Below are 22,341 nucleotides of genomic sequence, written 5' to 3'. Positions count from 1 at the left end.
ATAGGTGTTCAATTTGTTCAACTAATGAATAAAAGGGAAATTTTCTGGCTGTCTTCAAATATATCAAGACCTTCATGTGGGGGATATGTAGGTGGGGATACCAGTTTAGGTTTTCTCCTGTGCTTCTTAAGACAAGGACCTATGTGGGGTACCTGGGTGGCTCAGTGGGTTAAGCCTCTGCCTTCAGCTCAGGTCATGATCCCAGTGTTCTGGGATCGAGCCCTGCATCGGGCTCCATGCTCAGTGGAGAGCCTGCTTCCCCCACTCTCTCTCTGTCTGCCTCTCTGCCTACTTGTGATCTCCGCCTGTCAAATAAATAAATAAAATCTTAAAAAAAAAAAAAAGACAAGGACCTATGCATGGGAGCTACTGGGACTGAACATAAGAATTCTGTGACATTTAGAGTTGGTCAGCATTACCGTTTTATGGCCTTGTGAAGTAATAAACTCCCCATCTGTAGAAGTACTCAGATTAAAGGAGCATCTGTAAGGGAATTCCTTTTTCTAGAGAGGAGTTGGAAGAGACGCCTGTGATACACAGAATGATGATGCCCCCAATGATGTCTACATCCTAATCTCCAGAACCTTTGAGTGTTATCTTATATGGTAGAAGGCATTTTATACATGTGATGGACCTTGAGAGATTATTCTGGACTATGGGCAGGGGGAAGAATCTAATTATGTGTCCTTAAAATCAGACATTTCCTGGCTGATGTTGCAGTCAAAGGATAATGTGAAGAACAGAGAGGTGCGATATTGCTGGCTATGAAGAAAGAGGAAGGGGGCCACAAACCAAGGAATATGGTTAGCCTTTAAAAGGTAGAAAAGGCAAGAAAAGAGGCCCCTGCCCCACACACAGCCTCCAAAAAGGAACACAGCCCTGTTAGCACTATTTTTATGACTTGTGTTGAGTTTTTGACTTCTGTTGGAACTCTAATGTACAGAACTGTAAAATAATAAATTTGTGTTTTAATCCATCAAGTTTGTTGGAAAACGAATACAACCACCTGTAAAGTTGTTTTCCAGATCTAAGGTTCTATAATGCTGAGTTGTTGGGAGGAAGGCCTGGATTAGAGCCAGGAAAACAACTACAAAGTTGAGGGTTTTTAAGCATGGAGGTTGTTTATTGAGTAGATTGTGAAATCCCTATCTCTCACAAGTTTAAAGATCAGAATGGGTGAATGTGATCGGTCTAGAGCTCAGTCTAAAGTTCCATTACCCAAGAGTTCTGCAGATAAGCTAGATGAAGTCTCACTTCCTGGAGTCTATAAAGGGTCTCAGAAGTGAGAAGGTAGGGTTTCTATAAGAATGGAGCAAACTGCATTCATTCATTCATTCAAATAGCCTTTAAGTGCATTTTCCCTTCGGAATGCTTTGGGTTTTAGGTGAAAATGTCCAAAATGAAGCAATTTAAAAATTTCTATTTCCTATTTGGAATGGATATAAAATTTCACATATAACACAGCCATTGATACTATGTTCAAATGAGCCTGCCATTTGATTTTGAGTGTTTGAGCAAGGCTGCTTATTTCCATAAAAAGGTCTGTTATAATAGGAATGATTTTGATTATTTCTTAAATTTAAGAAAACTCCCTTTGCTTCAGGGGAGCGCAAGCCTTTGAGCCTGCAAATCAGTTTTTACACAACGAGAACCCTCTCCAGGAACCTGTTCTGACTTGCCAACTGAGGTTCCCTAGAGAGAGGGAGAGAATTGCTGCAGATTTCACCTAAAACTCCCTCCGGTCTGTGCTTTCATGTGTCACTGGCCTCTGGCTTCAAGGAAGTCAGCACGTGTGCCTTAAGAAGTACCTAGACGTTGCTGCTCTTTTTTTTGGGGGGGGGGGCATCATACTTGTTTTGGAAAGTAAAATGTAAATTGATATGGACTGTGGATAATTCCAGGAGCTATTCAGCCATATGTGATGTGAGGGATTTCTCTGAAACTGATAAGTGGCATTTTGACCACAGAGTCACTGTCTCAAGTCAGCCTCCCTTCCCCATGTGGCACAGTTAGATTCTTGTGTCTGTTTGAAGGGAGGTGGAGAGGGAGTGGGTATAGGGGGCAGCTAGTGTTATAATCGCCTCTTTTGCACCCTCAGAATGTCTCATCTGTCCTCGTGCACCAACCAGTTTAGTGGTATAGAATCTAGTTTTGCATCAGCAATGATGAGGCTACTTCACCTAGGAGCTAGCTGCTGCAGCTGGGCTTGAAAATCTGTTAGCCTGGAGACATCATTATGATGGGCTGGATGTGGCCTTCAAATGACCAGTTACACTACCTAGAATTCCTAGACCTCGGACATTAACCCCATTTCATCCAGAGGACACCGAAGAGGAGAGAACTGTAGAGTCTTATTATATGTCATCTTCTGACTGCTAGTCCTATTTTTTGACTCCTAGTCCAGTGCGCTTCATGGTTCAGAGCACTGTGACCCAAACTGGTTTCCAATACAGCTGAGGCTAAACATATCATAAAGAGATCTAGCATCTTAGTTAAGAGAACAGCCTCTGGAGTCCAGGATAACTGGGTGTGAATCCTGCCACTTACTGGCAATGTGACCTTGGGTAAATTGCTAACCATGAATTTACCCAGCAAGTCAGAATCTGGCCTAATCCCTGCTGAGGAGATTCCAACAAGGGCTTGGGTAATTTTAATTCAACTAGCACATCCGATGGGAGCAGGGAAGGGTGGGTGGACATGGTTCAGAGGAGTCAGAAATTGACTTGAGACCCAGAAAATCAAGACGCGTGACATTTCTTGCTCACCAGAGTTCGCCGGCCACCATTCTTACTGACTACACCAGAAAACCTTAAGAATTCTCATACTCCGCCATCCCCAAGGTTATTGGCCCCGTCTGAGTCTGACCATCAAACATTCCCCCTTCTTGAGCCGGCTTAAGTTTTCAGGACTTGCGCCGTCCTATTGTCTCCTGCCAGCTTTCCAGTACGAAGGCTGGGATCTCCCACGTTGCTAGGGCCACAGGAGCCCACGGTGCCGGACTACCGTGACTCCGCGGGCTGCAGAGACCGAAGGCACGGAGACCGCGCCGTCCCGGAACTTCACACCAGGCGAGGCTCTGGAGAAGTCCTACGCTAAGGTCGGGTCCGCCCGTGGCCGGGTGAAAAAGGAGGGGTCCAAGGGACAGAAACCTGACGCTTCCGTCCCCTCCCCACGGTGGGCAAGCCTCTATCCTGGGATGGACTGTGTGCACACACAGCGCAGTGCCCATGTTTGGGAGCAAGGCGCCACGACGCCAATGACAGTCGGGGATCGCAAAGCGGGCGACGGCGGCCGAGGAGGCCCAAGTCCCAGGCTTTGGCAGATCCGGGTCCGCACTGACGGCTGTGCGCGTGCGCGCCTCCGTGTAGTCAAGGATCAAAATCTGCGGAGCTGCCGGTGCGTCGGCGGCGTGCGTGGGCGCGGTCCCGAGCACGGCTGGGGCGGGGAATGGGGGAAATGGGGCGCGCGCTGGGCGCGGTCCCGGAGTCTGCGGGCGGTGTGAAGCCAGGCTGCGGGGGCCGGGTAGCCCGCGACGGCCCTCAGCGAGCGGCTCTCCAGCTCTGTATCCGAGCTAGCGCACCGGGGCCAACTGCGAGCGCTCCGCAGACAAACGCGGACGCGCGAGGTAGCGGCTGGGCGCTCTGCGGACAGAGCGGAGTTGGCCGGACCGCTTCAAGCCCTGACTGGCTAGCGACTTGACCATTGGGCACGCGCTTCAGCTGTAAGCGGGACCTGGTGACAGCACTCCCTTCAAGGCGGGCGTGGCGAGGGCTGGATGAAGAGCGAGAAGCCAAGGGGATGTCTTTCTACGTCACCTGCAACTGGGAAAAGCAAGCCCTGCATTCTTGTGGCAGCTCGAGTTGTTGGCGCTTTATCTCCCTCTTTGGAGGGTCAGCTTCTGGGAGGCTGTGTTGGGGACAGCTTTCCCAGATTTGGGAAATTTACCAGTCACTTACCGGATTTGCTCTCTTCTTTTAACCTACACATTTCAAAAACGTTTCTTCTTAAGGCTGTATATTCCTTATAATGTATTATTTTCACTAATTACTGTGCTAGTGGAAAGGAAGGTAATCAAAGGTGTATATATATGAGAAGACTCTTCAGGGAAGTGTTAAAAATTGTCGGGCAGAAGGCAACTCACCAGATAGCCAGCATTGTTGCATGAAGAACCATGGGAGCAGACATTAGACTCTTTTAGGGATCATGGTTGGATTTTCAGGCATTTCCTGTTAAATCATGGTAAAGAATATATATTTGTGAATAGAGGGGCCCATTTTATATCTTAGAAACAAGCCTGAAGGAGTACCTGGATATTATGTTTTAGAAAGTATGAGCCCATTGTGGTAGGCTGAAAATGCACCCACCCCTAAGATTTCCACATCCTAATGCCTGCAACCTGTGAATGTTACCTCATTTGGAAAAGAGTTTGCAGCTGTAATTAAATAAGGATCTCCAGATGGAGAGGTTATCTTGGATTAGCTGAATCGGCCCTAAATGCTATTACAGGTATCCTTAAAGAGAGAGAGGCAAAGAGAGATTACACAGGAAAAAGAGAAGATGGTCATGGGAAGATGAAGGGGGAGAATTGGAGTTTTATGGCCACAAGCCAAGGGGTGTTGGCAGCCATCAGAAGCTGGATGAGATGAAGACTGGATTCGTCCTTTGAGCCTCCAGAGAGAGCAAGGTGTTTTGTCGATACCTTGATTTTTTTTCTCTTTTAAAGATTTATGCAGTTATTTCAGAGAGTGAGAGCGTACTAGTGGGGCAGGGGGAGGGGGAAGAGGGAGGGAGAGAATCTTAAGCAGACTCCCCACTGAACGCAAAGCCCCCTCTGAATGCAGCATGCATGGTGAGGTGGGGCTGGATCCCAGGACCCTGCGATCATGACCTGAGCCAAAATCAAGATTCAGCTGCTTAACCAACTGAGCGACCCAGGTGCCCCATGAACAACACCTTGATTTTTGGCTCACTAGAACTAATTTTGGATTTCTGGCTTCCAGAGCTGTGGTAGAATACATTTCTGGTGGTTTAAGTCAGCAAGTTCACGATAATTTGTTACTGTAGCCACAGGAAACTAATGCTCATTATTAATTCAGAGAACTACTAGATCTCCAAGTCCACAGAACATGGAATTCATTGATACTAGCTTTGTCCTATTTTCCTTCCACAGAATATCTTGACTGTGGTTGATGATATTGAGAATGACTTGGTGACCTTGAGTAGCATGGCTTCAGCCCACTTCTCCAGGTGTTTTCACTTGGTGTTGGTTGGCAGGGGTAGTAATATAAACCATAATGTCCCTGTCAAGGCCACGAGATCAACATTAGCCTGTCAATGTCCATGTTGGCTTCAGAATGTTAAAGTTAATTGCTCACCCTGCCTCTCCACGCACTGTGAGAATTGGATAAGCCTCACAGTTGGTGTGTGGTAATAAGGTGAGCCAAGTGAAAAGAAACAAAAAGGAAAAAAAAAAACCCTTGGCTGTTTATATTTAGCATTGTGAGCAAAGTTCTGTTGTACTGGGTTTATAAATCATAACCTATAAACAAACCCATGAAGTCAAGATTGATTCAGGAGCCCAGGCTCTAGTTCTAGCTCTTCTTTAGGCCATTTACTTAACCTTTCCGGAGAGATGAAAGGGCATGAGACACAATAACAATACATATTATTTAAAAGCACGTGTATCAGAAACTGGACTAAGTGCTCTCTCTCTCTCTCTATATATATATGTATAATCTTATTTCATCTTTGTGAAAACCCATAGCAATAGCTTATCTTCATTATACAGATGAAGAAATTGAGTTTCAGACAAAATTAAGAAAACTTTCCGAAAGTTGCAGAATCAGTGGCTGAGCTGGGATTCAGACACAAAGATGTGTTTTTTCCCAAGTACATACTGTTAATCACCATTGAGTAGTTCATACATGTAGAGACAGTGGAAAGGTGCATCATTATGCATTGTAAATTAGTCTTTATTGATGTCATTATGACTTTAATTTCATAGCATCAAATACTCACACAAACTCTAGAATCTGTTCCTCCTAGACTCAGTGTTGGATGTCCTTACTCTGAGTAGCCCCAGTAAACCAGTGAGGATTTCTGGGGGTCAAGACTTTGATAATGTATTTACTTTGGGAAACCAAGCTCAAATCCCACTCTATCAGTGAAGATTTCTCTCCTTACTACTTATCGTGGTGAACTCTCATGACCTGGAGATTGCTATAACTGCAGCCCACAGGTCTGGAAACCAAGGAAGCCTCATTCCCTGAGATTATCCTAAATATGCTATAATTTCTTATTTAATTTGACATTTAATGCAAGTTACACAGAATGCATTTTAAATTTTCTGAACATTTGAATTTATTTTAAGCCACAAATCTTAACAGAGCTCTGAATGTGGATTATTTTCCCCCCAAAGTATTATAGATCCAACTGCTAAAACCACTGGGTAACACTTCCAAAAGCCTGAGTGAGGGGCAGGGATATTGTGACCATGAGGGAGTGAGGAAGAGCCAATATAACAATGTGGTCTGAAAATCACTCCTGTGGCCAGTGGGAGCTCAGTTCCTCTGGGAATGTTCCAGATGTTTTCTAGAACTACTTGTTTTGAAGGGTGGGAACCTGCTTTCTGCCACTGGTAAAGGTTTTTCCTTAGCAGGGGTGTGGAGAAGAGGCATGGGGAGCAGAGGGAACAGCAACCATTCTCCCATATTTCTGGGCAGAGCTCAAACAGGCCAGTGGTCTTCCACTGCTTCAGCTTCTGAGAAGTCTCTGAGGCAGGACACCTACAGAAAAAGGTATGCCCATTCCTGTATTTAACAAGTGTTGAATACCTGCAAATTTTCGGGCACACTGCCTGGCACTGAAGATAGAATGTTGAATTAGACTTGGTTCTTGTCCTTGTGGGAATTACAGTCTAGTGAAGTATCACATGCCAGAGTTTATAGGCATGGAAGTGACTTGAGTATAGGGACCCAAAAGTTGTTCAACGTTCAATCTAATTGGAAAAGAGAGGGTGAGGGGCAAGAAAGACTAAGTAACCAGGGGTTAGGTTATAGAACACTCTTGTTAAGGAGCTTGGGCTCCATTTTGAGGGCAGTCATATTCTTAAGCGGAGAGTGACATCATAATACTTGTATTTTGGAAAGAAATAAGCACATGGGGTAGGACATAACTAAGGAGGAGGATCTTGTGACAGTGCAGGTGAGAAATGAGTGGGTCATGGTAGACTTTTGGCAATGGTGGTGGGTGGAGAAGGTATTTAAGAGGAAATTGACAGTTGAATATGGAGAGTAAGCTGAAGGGTTTTAGTTTGTTTTCTGGCAGCACGATAGATTATTAAATTATTTCTCAACTTACAGGAAATGTAAGGTGGAATAGGTTTGGGGTGATTTGAATTTGGGCCTCTCTCATGGTTATGATTATCACCTGGATGTTAGAATGGATGGACTCTCACACTGAGAGGGGTTCAAACAAGAAAAGAAGGGAACCAGACAGAGTTCTGCTGCCCACTGATGTTTTGGAGGTGGACAGAGGAAGAAGATGCCCCCAGGAAGTGACATGGGGGATCTAAGAAGAGTCTGTTGGAGCAGTTGAAAAGCAGGATATTGACAAGCAGTGATCTTTGTGAGCAGTTTCTGGGGAGTGGTAGTACCCAGATTTCATCAAGCTGAATGGTTAATGAGAGTTGATAAAGCAGAGTCCGCTGGTGTAGATGGTGCTTCCAGGAGGTTTGTCTTTGTATCAGTTCCTTAGAGCTGCCGTATCCAGAAGTTTGTGTCAGTTTCTTAGAGCCCAACAAACCAGGTGGCTTAAAACAACAGAAGTGTATTTTCACAATTCTGGAGGATACAAGTCTGAGATCAAGGTATCCGTAGAGCCATGCTCCCTCTGAGGTTTTGAGGAGAATCCTCTCTTGCCTTTTCCTAGTTTTTGGCGGTGGCTATCAATTCTTGGTGTTCCCTTGATGATAGACCCATCACTCTATTCTCTTTGTCCATCATCATGTGGCACTCCTCTTGGTGTGTTTCTGTCTATACATGGCACTTTCTTCTTATAAGGACCCTGATCCTATTGGATCAGGATCCACCTAATGACATCTTCTCAACTCGGCTACATCTACGAAGACCCTATTTCCAAATAAGGGCACATTCTCAGATACCAGGGATCACACAGACATCAACATATCTTTTTGGGGGGCACAGTCTAGTCCATAGTAGTCTTTCAAGGGGAGGCTGGGAAGAGCATCCTTAAAGTAAATATATAGACTAGAGAATACCAGGAAATGAACTGAGGACAAATTTCTCTGCAGAACAATGGTCAGTCTTTTTAAAATTTATTTATTTTTTTAAATTTTGAGAGAGGATGAGAGAGAGGAGTGGGGGACAGAGGGAGAGGGAGAGAGAGTATCCCAAGCAGTCTCCACACCCAGTGCATAGCCCAATGCGGGGTTTGATCTCACAACCCTGAGATCATGACCTGAGTCTAAATCAAGAGTCAGATACTTTACCAACTGAGCCACCCAGGTGCCCCAACAATGGCCAGTCTTGACCAGAAAGGTGTAATTTCATTTCATAGTTTGCCATCTAACCCTTCTTTCTGTCTCACCTCAGGCCTCCCAACCCAGACAACCACCACTGTCCTTCAGTGCTTTCCCCTCCTCTTGGTCAGATCTTTAAGGTTCACTTATAAAGATCTGAGGGGCAACTTTGTGTCCTAAGACTGACAGTTAGGTTTGTCCAGAACAAGTCCATTGCTGGTTTTCCCTGGAATATGAGAATACTGTGTTCCTACCTTTTCCTGGTCAAACACATAGACAGTATACCTTAAGAATCCTAAGTTTTAAATAAGTATGAGAGAACTATAAGAAATCTATCATTTTTGCTATTTCCCATGCGTATTTTCAAATTGGAAATTGCCTGGCATCTTGCTATAACTTGGAAGTGCATACATCCATACAAGGAGGTCACTGCAAAAGTGAAGGGGTAGCACATTAGTTTCTGGCCCACCCTGTCTGACTCCCTCATGGCATCTTCTTCTGGTTCTCCCATCCTCCCCAGTGTTCTTCACTTTCAGCCTGCTCATGGCCTGCAAATAAGGCACATCTGTACATAATTTATTAGGATGCCAGCAGCTGTGATGGTAACCAGGATGTCAAAGATGAATAAGCCAAGTTTTATCTTAGGGAAGGCAATGTGATAAGCCCTAAGGATATCCCAGTTACTCACTAGGTTATCTTGGAGAAGAGGAGATGATGAGTATGCCTGGAGTCTGGGGCTGGAGAAGGAAGCTCATTCTTTGGGTCAGGTATCCTCTTAAAATACACCTGATTCAGAAAATGAACACCGTGGTTGGTACTAAACTCCTTGGCTGCTAAAGCATCAAGAGGAACCTGGTCATGAGCAAGACCCTTTGGAAATTGTTATGGATTGAAATACGTCTCCTTAAAAAATTCATATATTGAAGTCCTAATCTCTAGTGCCTCAGAATGTGGGCCTTAATCTGATATGACTGGTATCTTTATAAGAAGAGATTAGAATCCACAGAAAGCCTCCAGGAATGTGTGTCTACAGAGGAAAGATCACATCAGAGCACAGCAAGAAGATGGTCATCTGCAAGGCAAGGAGAGGGGTCTCAGAAGAAGCCTAACCTGCCAGCACCTTGATCTTCTAGTCTTCAGAACTGTGAGAAAATAGATTTATGTCTATATCATGTAGTCATGTAGTCTGTGGCATTTTGTTAGGGCATTCTACCAAACTAATAGGAGAATGGGCACAATTAAGTCTCCTGGTGGACAGTCTAGAAGTGAGCCCTGCTCCATAGTTTCCCTAAACTGTGACCTATCACGTGGTCATAGCACCCTATTGAGAGCTGATAAGGGGCTCCAAGCTGGGTGTGATAGGGAGAAGCAAATCAGGTTGAGCAGATATACCTCTTCTTCCCCAGTGTATTCAAGGAGCTGCTTTCTGCCGCCTGGGCTTATGTTACATTTCATCCAGTTAACATCTTTGCTACAAGTGATGTTCCATTTTAAAAATACAGGGTTAGGGGAGGGCGGCTAACTCTGTTCCAAGTGCTGATTTCCAAGTACTATCAACTCGTGAGATGTTCTTTTTTCAGATTCATCCAGGGAAGCGAACCTTCTACATTCGAGATGATAATAGTGAATCAGAAGCTGTTTCATGACACATGAAGCACAGACATCACTTCCCCAGCTCATATATTCTTATTTATTTATTTGACCGAAAGAGAGAGAACAAAAGCAGGCAGAACAGCGGGCAGAGGGAGAGGGAGAAGCAGAGTCCTTGCTGAGCAGGGAGCCCAATATGGGGCTCAATCCCAGGATTCTGAAATCATGACCTGAGCTGAAGCCAGATGCTTAATTGACTGAGCCATCCAGGCACCCCTGCCAACTGATATTCCAATAATTTAAATATGGTGGTAAGAAGAAATTAAAAGTGTATATGCACATGTGTGGAATTTACCTGGGAATGATGAGAAACAGGAAGAGAAGGACGAAAAATAAATCATCTTTTTTTTTTTTTTTTAGAAGGACTGCAAAAATTCTCTTGTCTACATGTGACAGACAGTCTTACAGAGTAATCCATCTTTGGATGTCTCTCTCTCATGAGCAGTTTTTCTTCATCTCCTGTCTGCATTTCCACAGTCCTCACTCGCTCATATAGTTCATGTTTGTCCCCTCCCCCACCAGCCATCTTCTCTATTTTGAATATATTTCCTTGGAAAACTATACAATAATATTTACTTTGTATAAGTTTTAAAATTTTACATAAAGGATATTGTACTATAAATCTCATTCTGCCAACTTTCATAAAATGCTAGGTCTTCAGGATCTAGTCATGTTATTTTATATGACATCCTTCTTTTTTTATTTTTATTTTTATTTTTTTATATGACATCCTTCTGATTGGTGCAGTCACATACCATAGCTCATCTTTTCCTCTACTCATACTTACTTAGGTTATTCCCAACTCTTCCTGCTTTTATGAACTTGTACACAGCTTCTATGAACCTGCCCTGTAGTGGTGGTTTTTTTGTTTTGTTTTGTTTTGTTTGTTTTTCTGTATATATGTCCTAGAGTAGATGCCAGAGGTTTCAGGCTTATGTATTTCATTTCACTAAGTCATCCTGGATTGTTCTCAGGAATTGTTGTACCAGTGTAATTTCTAATGTGGTAAATACTAGCAATAGATATAAGCTACATAAACAAAAGTTCCTTAGGTTCTTTGATCATTTTAAGAATCTGAAGAATCCTGAGACCCTACATTTTGAGAGCCAGTGACTTAGTCTACAACAGTATTGGTGAAAATCATCAATTATCAAATCTACGTTAAATTCATGTATCCAGTGAGGTACTGTCTTATCTTTAAGTGTTCACCTATTAGGAAGGCATGTTCCCTCCTTTTTTTTCACCATTTGGAGGAAAAGCGAATTAACTCCCGAGCATGGAAGGTCTCTTTTATCCTTCTAGGCTGAATTGAAAGGAGGGAAGTACTTCAGAGAGCAAGGAAAGCAGGCTGGGAGAGTGTGGAAGGACAGCCCTGTCCCACGAGCATGGGGTGAGGGCGGTGTTGAGCCCTCCACTCTCAGAACTTCCAGTGGCAAGCTGGGAAGGTTTCTGCTGATTCCGGGCCAGGACCAGGGGCCACCGTCCCGATTAGGGCTGTTGGTGCTGGGTGAAGACATTCAGGATATTAACCAGAACGGGTCAGTTTTCCAGTCAAAATTGTTGTCCCCAGCCCGACTGGTGAGTAACTAGGAAACCCTCTGTTTCAGTGTGTGGTCCCTTTAAGAGCAGCTGCAACTGTTCCAGTAACTGAACTTGGTCCATTCTGGGAGTCCCAGGCTCGCCCTGGGAGCCAGTCCTTCCCTTTCATTCCAGGGCCTGGCCCTTGAAATTTTGCGGAACAGGTGTCAAGAGGCTGGAATCAGTGCCCTGTACCCTAAATGGCCAGAAAAATAATAAACCGAGACGACAGATTCATATTCACTTACCCACTGCTTAAAAACATTCTAGTAGTTTGGACTGTCACTGTTTGGCGGTTGCCAGCGCAGTCACTCTTGTGATGTGTGTCTGTGCATGTATATAAAATTCAACAAACATGCATATGTTCACCATACAGAATAAACCTACATACACACACACACACACACACACACACATATATATATATTTATAAACTATATATATGTATATAGTTATTTTTTGGTTTTATGCTTTTAAATGTTTATTTTTAAATTTTTATTTAATTTAAATTGAATTGATTAATTAATTTTTAAAGAAATCATTTGAGATAAGGCAAAGCAAAAATTGCCTTTAATGTTACCTCCATGCTCAATCCCTCTGTCTCCCTCCCTTGGCCCCTGCTCCACGCACTTACTATTCTAAGTGTGTTGTGAATGATTTCAGTCATTTAAAAATACATTTACATACCTACATTTACAAATACAATTACATTTACAAATACAGATCCATAAGCAAGACAGAATATTGTACTTAACGTTTCTGAAAAGTTTACATAAATGATTTAGTAGATTATATATGTCTATCATTTTCACATCACTCTTAGATTTCTCAGCTCTATCTACCATATCAATCATCTATCATCTGTTGATAGTCACTCTTTTAAACATCTCCACAATATTTCATCACATGATTAAGACTTTTTTTTTTTAAGATTTTGTTTTATTTATTTGACAGAGAGCGAGCAAGCGGGAGAGACAGAAGCACACGCAGGGGGAATGGCCAGCCACAGAAGCAGGCTCCCTGCTGAGCAAGGAGCCTGTTGTGGGACTCGATGCCAGGACCCTGGGATCATGACCTGAGCCAAAGGCAGCCACTTAACTGTCTGGGCCACCTAGGCGCCCAAGATGGGTTTTATTTACCTGTTCCTCTATTGACAAGTTTTTCCTTTTATTTTCACTGTTGTAAACAGAGCTGAAATGCATATGCTTGTTCACACCTCCTTGGACACACGTATGAGATTTTTTAAAGCCATAATTAGGAGTGGAAATACAGTAGTCCCCTCTTAACCCCAGTTTTGCTCTCCAAGGTTTTAGTCGTTCCGGGGGTCACCCGCAGCCCAGAAGCAAATGACCCTCCTTCCGGTATCTGGTCAGCAGGTCAATAGTAGCCTAACACTAGGTCACAGTGCCCATGTCATTGACCTTGCTTTGTCTCCTCACACAAACATTTTTATCACCTCCCATTATCCCAAGAAGAAGGTGAGCTACAATACTACCAGATATTTTGAGAGAGAGAGACCATATTCACATAACTTTTGTTATGGTATATTGTTGTAACTGGCCTATTTTATTATTATTGCTGTTATTCTCTTACCATGCCTAATTTATAACTCGACCTTCATCATAATTGTGTATGAATAGGAAATAACATAGCGTTTATAAGTTTCAGTACTCTCTGTGGTTTCAGGCATCTGCTGGAGGTCTTGGAATGTACCACCCATGGATAAGGAGTGACTACTGTACTGGACTGTGGGACACCTGCAGCCTAAACTTACTCTTTAAAATGCTTAAGTAATTTATGCTTCCGCCTGTCCTCTGCTGGCTTCCCATCTCCCATATCCTCACCAACACTTGGCATTGTCACACTCTTGAGATTTTAGCTTTAGCCTGATTGAACTTGAGCATATTTTAGTATGTTTATGGGCCAAATTAATCACCAATCATATATTTTGCTCATGTTTTTATATTTTTTTACTGATTTGTAGGACTTCTTAAAATCATCTGGGTAGAAAACCCATGTCAGTTACATATAGTAAAATATACCCTAGAGGTATGGGGTTTGTTTTTAAATTTTATTTCATTTTGCAATGTACTAAAGATTCGTTGTTGTCATGAAGTGAGTCGAATTAATTAGTGTTTTCCTTTATGGTTTGTGCTTTTGACCATTTTTGCAGTAATCTTTCCCATACCGTGATATCATACAGATTCAATTAATATTTTCTTTTAAATATTTGAAATTCTGCTTTTCATGCTTAGACATTTAGCCTATCTAAAATGTATTTTTGTGAGTAGCGTAAGTTAGAGATATAATTTCCTCCCCCATATCACTAACCAGTTAGTCCAGTGTCACTTTCAGAATGGTCTATTCTTTTCCTGAAGACTTTAAATGCCACTCATTACTCTTCAGGCCTCTGTATGTATATATGCTCAACTTTCCTTTGCTTATTTTGTTCCTAGTCACTGTTTAATTGTAATAGTTTTATAATATCTGTTGCCTATTATCTTATTGAGGTCAGAGACACAGAAAATCTACCATTCAAACAATTTTTAGGTTAATAAATCAGTAGCATAATGTACATTTACAAAATTGTGTAAATATCCCCACTCTGTATTTTAGGAACTTTTTCATCATCCTAGATGAAAAACCCATACCCATTAATTCTCCTTTTTCCCTTTCTGCCAGCCCCTGATAACCTCCATTCTGTTTTTACTGTTTCAGTAAATTTGACTACTCTAGTTACCTCATATAAGTAGAATCATAATATTAGTCCTTTTGTGTTTGCCTTATTTCACTTACCATAACGTTTACAAGTTTCATCCATGTAAGATGTATCAAATTTCATTCTTTTTTAAGGCTGAGTAATATTTCCTTATATGTATATATCACATTTTTAAAAACTCAGGTTATTTGTCGGTGGACATTTGGGTTATTTGTGCATTTTGGCTACTGTAAATAATACTGCTGTGAACACTGGTGTGCAAGTTTCTTTTTGAGTCCCTGCTTTTAAATTTTGGGGAGAAAATTGAGAAAAGTCGAGAAGTAGAATTCCCAGATTATATGGTAATTCTATGTTTAACTTTTTTTTTTCTTTAAGTAAGTCTCTACCCAGCATGGAGCCCAACACAGGGCTTGAACTCACAACCCTGAGATCGACACCTGAGCTGAGATCAAGAGTTGGACTGAGCCACCCAGTCGTCCCTCTATGTTTAACTTTTTTTTTTTAAGATATACTTGACATACAACATTAGTTTCAGGTGTACAGCATAGTGATTGAATATTTGTATATATTGTGAAGTGATCACCACAAGTCTAGTAAGCATCTGTCATCACACAGAGTTGCAAAATTTTTTATTGTGATAGGAAGTTGTTAAGCAACTTTCAAATATGCAATAGAGTATGATTAACTATAGTCACCATGCTGTATGTTATATCCTCAGGATTTATTTATTTTGTAACCAAAAGTTTGTACCTTTTGACCTTCTTTAAAATTTTGCCCACTCCCCATCCCTACCTCTGGCAGTCACCAATCTGTTCCCTGGATCTATGAGCTTGTTCTTTTGTTTGTTTTGATTCCCACATGTAAGTGAGATCATAAGGTATTTGTCTTTTTCTGCTCTAATTCAGTTAGCATAGTGTCCTCGTGGTCCATCCATGTTGTTGCCGATGGCAAGATTTTCCTCTTTTTTATGGCTAAATAATTAATTATATATGTATATACATGCACACACATATATATATACACATTCATTTTCTCTCTCTCTATATATATATATAGAGAGAGAAAATGAATAATAAAGAAAACATGGTATGTATATATATATATACACCACATATATATAGAGAAAACATGGTATGTTTTCTCTCTATATATAGTATATATATATACATACCATGTTTTCTTTATTATTTTTTGTTTTCTTTATTATGTTTTCTTTATTCATATATATGAATAATATCTATATCTATCCATCTATCTATCTATATATATACACCATGTTTTCTTTATTATTCATTCACCAGTGGACACTTCGGTTGTTTCCATATATTGACTATTGTAAATAATGCTGCAATGAATATCTTTTAAAGTTAGTGTTTTCACTTCCTGATTGGTACATAGGCCTTCAGGTGGCAGTTTTTCACGTATACATGAAGTTTTTCACGTATACAGGCAGGACCCTGAATGTAAGCCCCACTGGCTAGCAGAACCAGGTAGTCTAGAGGAGTCCCCTGGGTAGCAGCTGCAAAGACAGTACCAGCCTCTGAGGTCTCCGGAGAGTATTCCAGTTGGCTGTTACACGTGTGCTTGATTAGAAGCCTGCCCCTCGGGCTGCAGCTCTGAAGTCATTAGGCCTGTTTTACAGAAAGACAGCTGCCGCTCTGCTGTGCCCTGAGAGGCATAGCTGGTTAAGAACTTTCTCTGTTGGTTACGTTCTTAAGGGACCCATGAGTATAAATCCTGCTGCTTAAGAGCCAGGCAACCTAGAGGTGATCCCTGGGCAGCAGTTGGAAAAATCAGGGTGCCCAGACGAGGGGCCAGCTCGTTTCTGGGAGATATTGGCAACCTGGAATGAGGTAGAGGGCGAGCACACAGCAAGCATCCACCGGCATCCATCCCTAGAGAATACGTCAACAGACCTTAGTGTGCCAAATCAGTAGCCTGCCCCTCAGGCTGAAGCTCTAGGACCAGCTAAAAGGCCTCTTCCACAGAAAGACTGGGACTGTGGGGGGAGGGGCTGGTGTTAGTCCACTGTCTGTGACCTGCCTTGGGGGTCGTGCTAGCCAAGAATCAGCTCTGTGACTGGTGCAGTCCCGTCCCATGAGACCCAGGAAGGTAAACCCCACTGGGAACCAGAGCCAGCGAAGCAAGCAGCATCCCCTGAGTGGCAGCCATGAAAAATGGGGCACCACTGAGTCTAGAAGCTCCCCTCTGGGAGACACTGGTGCTCTGGAGGGTGGCAGAGTATAGACCGTGCCTAACCTCCCAGGTCTCTGGAGAGGATGACTGTGGGCCTTTGGATGTGTATTTGGTTAGAAGCCTGCCCCTCAGGTGACACCTGTGGGGAGAAATTAATTGGCTTGGTTCACAGAGAGTCTGGGCTCTGCTCTGTAGACGGGGTGGAGGCTGGGTAAAAAAAAAAAAAAAGCAACTCCGTTGCTTACAGTCCAGTGGGACTCAGGAGCCTAAGTCCTGTGAGCTGCAAAATAAGATCACCAGGGGCGCCTGGGTGGCTCAGTGGGTTAAGCCGCTGCCTTCGGCTCAGGTCATGATCCCAGGTCCTGGGTTCGAGCCCCGCATCGGGCTTTCTGCTCAGCGGGGAGCCTGCTTCCTCCTCTCTGCCTGCCTCTCTGTTTACTTGTGATTTCTCTCTGTCAAATAAATAAATAAAATCTTAAAAAAAAAAATAAGATCACCAGATGGGGGTACAAGCTCCACTCCAGGAGATACCAGAAGGTTGGAGGGAGGCAAAGGGGTGTGCAAAGATGGCACCTTCAGGCCTTTGTGTTAGGAGAGAATTTCCACAGACCCCTAGTTGTGCATTAATGCAGATGCTAGCCCCTCAGGCTAGTGCTTTAACATGAGTTTTTAACAAAAGTCTAGGTAGGCACTTTTCAGGTGGCTGCCTCTGTGCTTGGTCCTGGGGTAGGTGTATTTGCAATTGTGAACCTTTTAAGAACAACTTAGTTCACCATAGTCTTGTGAGTCTTGTGGATGCAAGCCACATTAGATGTTTTGGGGGCTCATTTCTAAGATGCAGGAAAAAGTCAGGATGCCACATGTGGGGTTCAAACCCTTCACTCTTCAGGGAGAAGCTCAGGGTTCTGATTTCCTCCTGATTGTGTGTTGCCACACCTCTGGTAGGGTTCACAGTGAGATAGTATCAGCCTCTCCTACCACTCTGATGTGGGTTGTTGTCATTCACTTTATGTGTAGAAGTTGCTCAGCTAGTTCTTAGCCTCCCCTTTCCCACCCCTGGATGTTGTTCTATATGCAGCTCTAGATTCAGTGTGTATTTTGGTTTCCCTAGAGACTCCTTCTTATTTTTTCCCTTTATATAGCCATAGTTCACTAAAATTCAGAGTGTTTTACCTACATAAAAATACCTGGTTATTACACAGAAAGGTAAATATGGATTAAACATATATACATTTCCATTACAAGACAACATGACATTAAAGCAAGATGTGAGGGGTCACCTGAATACCACACTTGGTCAAGCATCTGACTTTGGCTCAGGTCATGATCCCAAGGTCCTGGGATCGAGCCTCACATCAGGCTCCAGGCTCAGAGGGGAGTCTACTTCTCTCCCTCTCCCTTTGCCCCTCCCCCTGCTCATGTTCACCCGTTCTCTCCCTCTTTCTCTCTCTCAACTAAATAAATAAAATATTTTTTAAAATAAAATAAACCAAGATGTGAAATCAAGATGATGTAAGACTAGTTTTAATTTACCCACTATGGTTGAAATTTGTTTTTTCTTATTGGTTTATGAAGATAGATTTACTTTCAAGTATGCCTTGGCTGTGCATGGCCCCGGGCAAGTCTTGTCTCTCTTTCTTATGCAGTAGTTCTGCTCTTAGCCATGTGCCAGAACCCATTAATGGAGAGCACAGCAGTAATGCTTTACCTCTGAATCACAGAACTGGAGACCAAGTCCTCACTGAATGAGCAGGGACTGAGTTATCTCCTTCTTCTCCTGTAGTCTGCCTCAGAAGTTGCCCTTCAGGGTGATAGCTGAACCTGCTGAGGTTGGCATGTCATACCAAGTCCACCATCTTCTTGCTGTCTCTCTCTCAAGCATTCTCCTTTTGCCTTATCCCAGTGCTCAGCTTTCTTTTCCCTGAATGCTCACATGAAATCTAAACCCTCCCAAACCCCACATCTTCCACTGTTACTTTTCTAAGTAGCAAAGTTTCAAAACACAGCTGTTTCTCAAGTTTTTTTTCTAAATTGACATATAATGTATTATTTGCCCTAGGGGTACAGCTCTGTGAATCACCAGGCTTACACATTTCACAGCACTCACCATAGCACATACCCTCCCCAATGTCCATAACCCAGCCACCCTCTCCCTAACCCCCAACCCCCAGCAACCCTTTGTTTTGTGAGATTAAGACTGTCTTATGGTTTGTCTCCCTCCCGATCCCAACTTGTTTCATTTCTTCCCTCCCTAGCCCCCATGACCCCTCACCCTGTCTCTCAGAGTCCTCATATCAGAGAGATCATATGCTAATTGTCTTTCTCTGTTTGACTTATTTTGCTCAGTGATACACTCTAGTTCCATCCATGTCATTGCAAATGGCAAGATTTCATTTCTTTTGATGGCTGCATAGTATTCCATTATATATATATACCACCTCTTCTTTATCCATTCATCTGTTGATGGACATCTAGGTTCTTTCCATAGTTTGGTTATTGCGGACATTGCTGCTATAAACATTCAGGCGCATGTGTCCCTTCGGATCACTACGTTTGTACCTTTGGGGTAAATACCCAGTAGTGCAATTGCTGGTCATAGGGTAGCTCTATTTTCAACTTTTTGAGGAACCTCCATGGTGTTTTCCAGAATGGCTTCACCAGCTTGCATTCCTACCAACAATGTAGGAGGGTTCCCCTTTCTCTGCATCCTCACCAACATCTGTCGTTCCCTGACTTGTTAATTTTAGCCATTCTGACTGGTGTGAGGTGGTATCTCATGGTGGTTTTGATTTGTATTTCCTTGATGCTGAGTGATGTGGAGCCCTTTTTCACGTGTCTGTGGGCCATCTGGATGTCTTTGCAGAAATGTTTGTTCATGTCTTCTACCCATTTCGTGATTGGATTATTTGTTCTTTGGGTGTTGAGTTTGATAAATTATTTACAGATTTTGGATGCTAGCCCTTTATCTGATATCTCGTTTGCACATATCTTCTCCCATTCTGTCAGTTGTCTTTTGGTTTTGTTAACTGTTTCCTTTGCTGTGCAAAAGCTTTTGATCTTGGTGAAGTCCCAATAGTTCATTTTTGCCCTTGCTTCCCTTGCCTTTGGTGATGTTTCTAGGGAGAAGTTGTTGTGGCTGAGGTCGAAGAGGTTGCTGACTGTGTTCTCCTCAAGGATTTTGATGGCTTCCTGTCTCACATTGAGGTCCTTCATCCATTTGGAGTGTATTTTTGTGTTTGTAAAGAAATGGTCCAATTTCATTCTTCTGCATGTGACTGTCCAATTTTCCCAACACCATTTGTTGAAGAGACTGAGACTCCTTCCTAAATAGGTTTTAAGCCAGTTTTTTTCAGCTGTAATTCCCTCTTACTGTACAGGAACTGTATTCATATTGTGGTAAATGCAGGAGAGAGCAAATGTTCTATAATCCTATGACTTGGTTTTGTTCTTCACAAGGACTTTTTAGGTGTTTTTTTTCCCCCCTGTTAAATGAGACAGGAAGACTAAGACTAGAATGAGCTAAAGTTAGGTATTTCCCTTCTTCTGCATTGATGAATCTCTGGTAAAATACTTCTCCTTGAGGGCCGGCCTTTGTTGAGGGGAACAGAATGTGCTGGGCATATTTTATAATGGTCCCCTGTCCGCTTCCCTTGCTGGAAGTATGAGGGGCCTTTTCTCTGATCTTTACCCTGAGAACATGGCGGTGCTCCTTAAGGTCCCCCTCTTGGGCTGTGTCCTCAGGAGATTTTATCTCAAAGCTAATGCACGGTTCAGCCTTTTGCAATTAGTCCATTACCATCTCATGTTGGTTCCATGTTGCTGGCTCCAGAGATAAACTGTGATTCTTCATATTTACCCAACTCTTCCATTTTTGGGGTGACAATTTGCCCTGTGACCTGAATTATCTGATGGATCTAAGAAGAGTTGTTGATTTTCAGTTTAATCAGTTATTTTTTTCTCTTTAGGAGGAGAGGAGTCTTAATCTCCAATTATTTTCACATGGTACACCAGAAAAGTTTTTATGATAGATTCTTTGAGAGTATTTTACATAAGCCATCATGTAGTTTGTGAATGAATGTCTATTTCTTTCTTTTCCCTTTGCTTTTTGTTTATTTGTCTCACCTTATTGCATTGATGAAAACCTCCCTTTCAATATTGTATACACGTGGTGAATAAGGATAGCCTGCAATGTTGCCAGTCTTAGGAAGAAAACATTTGGTCTTTCACAATTAAGTCTGATATCTGCTGCAGGTCTTTCACAGATATCCTTCATCAGGTAGAAGAATTTACCCTATTTCCTTGGCTTGTTGAGTTTTTATCAATTGATGTTAAAATTTGTCAAATGCTTCTTTTGTATCTATTGAGATTATCCTAAGGCTTTTTTTCTTTAGTCTTTTGAGATGATAAATTACATCATTTTATTTTCAAATGATGAATCAAACTTTTTTTGGAATAAACCCCACCAGATCACTATCCATTTCCTAGGGTTATCATGGGAAAGTACCACAAACTGGGTGACTTAGAACAACAGAAATCTATTGTCTCAGAACTTGCAGGGATAGAAGTCTGAAGTCAGGTTGTCGGGGTAGGGCCATGCTTGATTTGAAACCTGTGGGTGAAGGTTCATTCTTTGCCTCTTGTGACTTCTGGGAGCTCCAGGTGTTCCTTGTTTGTAGCAGCATGATTTCATTTTGTACCTCACACGGTATTTTTCTTGTCTCCTCACATAGTCTTCCCTCTCTATGTGTATCTGTGTCTGTGACCAAAGTTCCCCTTATCATAAGGACAGCAGTTATTTGATTAGAGCCCACCCTTTGACATTATCTTAATTTGGTTAAGTCTGCAAGGAGCTTAAGCTAAGGTCTGAATGTTTGTGTCCCTCTCCCCTCAATCCATGTGTTGAAATCCTAACCACCAATGGTGAGGGTATTAGTAGGTGGAGCCTTTGGAAGGTGCTTAAGGACGCAGGTGGAGCCCTCACAAATGGGATCAGTGCTATATAAATGAGGGCCCAGAGAGCTCCTTAGCCCCTTCCCGTATGTGAGGGCATGATGGGAATGCACCGACTGTGAACTGGGAAGATGGCCCTCACCGAAATCACCATGCTGGTGCCTTGATCTTGGACTTCCCAGCCTTCAAAACTGTGAGAAATAAATTTGTTGTTTGTGAGCTACCTAGTCTGTGGTATTTTATTAGAGCAGCCCGAATGGCTAAGACAGCTTATTTCAATATAAGGTCACATTCTGAGGTACTGGGGATTAGGACGTCACTGTATCTTCATTCGGTGAGAAGATGCAATTCAATCCATAAAAGCCATAATGTGTAATCATTTTAAATACTGGTAGATTTGAGTTTTAGTGTTTTGTTAAGGAGTTTTGTATTCATGTTTATAAAGGATTTTAATTTGTACTATTTTTTTTTCTTGCTTTGTCTGGTTTTGGTGTCCTAGTGATTTCATAAAATATTTTGGGAAGAGTTCCTTCCTCTTATCTTTTTTTTTTTTTTTTCTGGCTGCTTTTAAGATTTCCTCTTTGTCTTTTGTTTTCTGTGTATTCATTATAAATCTGTGATTTTATTTTTTTATTTACCTTGTTTGAGATTTGTTGGTTTTCTTGCCTTTGTGAAAAATTCATAGCCATCGTCTCTTTGCATGTTACTT

General features: G+C 42.4%; 1 protein-coding gene across 1 annotated transcript in view; it reads left to right on the top strand.

The window, feature by feature from the left end:
• The first annotated feature begins 11,624 nt into the window (after positions 1–11,624).
• Positions 11,625–22,341, top strand: part of LOC125096203 (phospholipid-transporting ATPase IB-like) — a 220,820-nt gene continuing 210,103 nt past the window's right edge. The window contains 1 exon segment of the mRNA XM_047722951.1: positions 11,625–11,767. The gene's annotated coding sequence lies outside the window, so the exon portion shown is untranslated.

The sequence above is a fragment of the Lutra lutra genome, chromosome 3, assembly GCF_902655055.1.
Source record: "Lutra lutra chromosome 3, mLutLut1.2, whole genome shotgun sequence".
NCBI classification, from domain to species: Eukaryota; Metazoa; Chordata; class Mammalia; order Carnivora; family Mustelidae; genus Lutra; species Lutra lutra.
Note: the sequence above shows the minus strand (reverse complement) of the source record. Positions and strands in the feature narration are given on the sequence as shown.